The sequence below is a fragment of the Nannospalax galili genome, unplaced genomic scaffold, assembly GCF_000622305.1.
Source record: "Nannospalax galili isolate Female #2095 unplaced genomic scaffold, S.galili_v1.0 scaffold134, whole genome shotgun sequence".
Taxonomy (NCBI): Eukaryota; Metazoa; Chordata; class Mammalia; order Rodentia; family Spalacidae; genus Nannospalax; species Nannospalax galili.
In genome coordinates this window covers 99,032-102,355 of record NW_008335593.1, presented here as the reverse complement: position 1 = coordinate 102,355, position 3,324 = coordinate 99,032, and positions in this window count along the sequence as shown.

Genomic DNA, 3,324 nt, shown 5'->3' with positions numbered 1-3,324 from the left:
GAGAGAGAGAGAGAGAGAGAGAGAGAGAGAGAGGAGGGAGGGAGGTTGATTTCCAACAACCTTCGGTAACTCCAGTTCCTGAGGATCTGATGCCCTCTTCTGACCTCCTCAAGCATTGCACAATACAGGTGCACTTACATACATGCAGGCAACATACTCATACACATTTTAGAAAGTTCATACTTTAAGTCTTTTTATAATCTGACAACAAAATAATCAAAGATATCACAATAAAACTATAGACTAATACATCTTATGAACATATATTAAAGACTCCTTAATAAAATACTATAAAACTAAATTCAAGCATTATACACAAAGAGTATCAGAAACATGGAATTGCAGGGTTCTCTAGCACAGGGATTAGTCAGTGCAACAGCCTTACAGCCACAGAACAGAAGACAAAATAATACGACCTCTAAAGGGGCAGGAAAGTAAAGTCCATGCCCTTTTATTATACAAGGAGTTAGGAATAGCAGGGAACAACTTGAGCCTGATACAGAGTCTGTGAAAACCCAGTTAACATCTTCCTTAGAGGTGAAAGGTCAGGAAGTCTCCCAAGATCAGCAATGAACAAGATTTTGTATTGTGCAAATCATGAAGAATCTACCAAAACACTTATTTCAGGAAGGCTGCAGGACACAAGATCAAAATATTAAAATATTATACAAAAATTTGATTTTAAAAGCAATTAAGGTTGGAGCTGGAGAGATAGTTCAGCAGTTAAGAGTACTGATTGCTCTTGCAGAGGACCCAGGTTTATTTCCCAGCACCCACATGGTAGCTAACAACTGTCTGTAACTCTAATTTCAGAGATTCAGTGCCCCCTTATGGCCTCTGCAGGTTTGCACATGTACTTATATGCATGCAAAAGAACTCATACACATAAAATGTAAATAATAAATAAATAAATAAATAAATAATAAATAAATAAATAAATCTTGGAGGGGGATAGTGGTGAATAGATGTTACCAGGGGGGAGGTAGGGAAAATGGGAGTGTTTGTCAGGGAGGGGAGGAGGGAGGGATATGCAAGGGGCCACTCTGTGGAATGGGGGAAGGAAGTCAGGAGAGGGGAGATGGTGGGAGGCAGATGTTACTGAAAGGAGGGTGGGGATAATGTGGGTGCTGGGACTGGGGAAGGATGAGGGGGACAGAATGGGAGGAAGGAGAGTGGAGATGGGTGAGTCTTGAGGGGCTGGGAAACCCAGAGGGAGATGTGGTGCTCTTGGGACCCCATGGGAGGTGCATATACCATGTCTGAACATTGATGCATATGTATGCCTGGGAGCTGCTTGACAGGGGCCACAGTGCCAGACAGAGGAAACCTCCCTTTGAGTGATTGGTGGGAGTGGTCCAGGAGGCTCCCAGGATAACACAGGCTATTGCCAAACTTCTTAGTTGTCTCCCAGGACTAGTAGATGGGACCCTACTGCTGAAGACAGGACATACTTTGGATACAGGACTTGAAGCAATGGAGCAAGAATTGACCTGGAAGCCTTCTAACTGTAGTTTGGCTATCATAATGCTAGACGATAATATGTAAACTGCCAAGGAAGAAAAACAATCAGTGGTCCAATCCAGTACTAAAGTCTAATAACCATAACGATTGGCATGGCAAACTACCTCTTTGCAGCAGTGGCACTGTTATCTGGGGGGCAATCAACAGCTTTCTAATTGGCCTTAAAGTATCCTTGGTGGGAGTGAACTCATGGGTGGCACTGTAAACTCAGTCAAGTACACATCCCAGGAGAGGATGTAGATCCTAGAGAAAACCCTCTTTCATATCTCTAGACAAAGGAAATTTCTTACTATATGCTAAATATCTATCCTTATAGTTACAGACAAGCACACCATATACCACTCATTAAAGAAGCTTGTTTTTGAAAGAGACTGGGGTAGTCAAGGCTTCATGGTTGGAGCTGGACTTATCCAGGGAAGGTACTGGCACCATGACACTGGAGGCTGTTCATCCCAGGAAGCAAAGGGAGGTGAGGGTGGGACCAGGCCCAGAAGGCTCCTGGGGACCAGGAAAGGTGCTGGCACCAGGATGCCAGGAGGCTGTGTAGCCCAGGAAATTAAAGGGAGGTGATGGTGGGACCAGGCCCAGAAGGCTCCTGGGGACCCCAGGGAGGGACTGGGTTGGTCTGGATGCAAAGGATCAGGAAGTGGTGGTGGCTCTGGGCCCAGAGCTTAGTCCTGGTGTCTGGGGTGCTGTATTAGTCAGGGTTCTCCAAAGAAACAGAACCAGTAGAATGAATATGTATAGAGATTTATCAGCTTAGCTCACAGGATAGAGTCTGAGTAGTCCAACAATGGCTGCACCACACTGGAGAGGCTGAGAATCTGTAGTCACTCAGTCCACAAGGCTGGATGTCTCAGTAGTCCCAATCTGGTGCTGAAGGTCTGACAAATTCCAAAATATCAGCTAGTCTTCAGTCTACAGCAGCAAGACAAACTCCCCAGCGAGAGAGAAGCCAAGCCGCAAAAAGCACCACGTTCTCCTCTGCCTTGGCCTTTTATACCGGCTGCCATCAGAAGGTAACGCCCACATTTAGGGTGTGTCTTCCGGCTTTAGATGATCCAATCAAGAAGATCTCTTTCATTTCAGTTAATCTCAGATCAAATCAAGTTGACACCCAGGATTAGCCATCACAGGTGCCAAGACAAGAAATGGGCCAGCACCCAGGCTAGGAGGAGAGACTCGGCAGGGGAGCTGGGAGGGTGAAAGAGGCTGGGGGAGTCAAGGCCGGGTGGGCACGCTGGACTTATCCAGGAAAGGTGCTGGCTACATAACAAGAAACAATGCCATACAGGAGATACCCTCCTTTGAGTTATTGGACAGGGTGGCCCGAAAGACTCCCAGACAGTAGACCCCAATCTTATCTAAAGGAATATTGACAACTGATTGCTGCTAGATGAGGAAGAGCTGATCTTCCTAAAACAAGGATCTCTGGATAGGCTGACTAGATTTAGCAGATGGACAAGCACTGGGGAAGGGCTGGGGGTGTCAACAGCACAGTGGACAGTAACAGGGATGACAGAGTATATGGGCTCCAGTGGGCTGGTGGGGGGGGCTGGCTAAGGGAGGGTGCTATTTGGGAAGTGGGTATATAGAGGAATAAGATTGTTTGAGATGTTCTGTATGATATACACACAAATCAGCAAATTAAAAAAGACATATTTGAGGAGGAATCATAAATATTTACTTCATGTTAACTATTAGAGATGATAAACATTAGCATTGAAATCTACCTGATGACTTTATATCCATGCTCAGATGCCAAGGAGCTCAGAAAGTAACCGACTGTGACTAGTAATAATC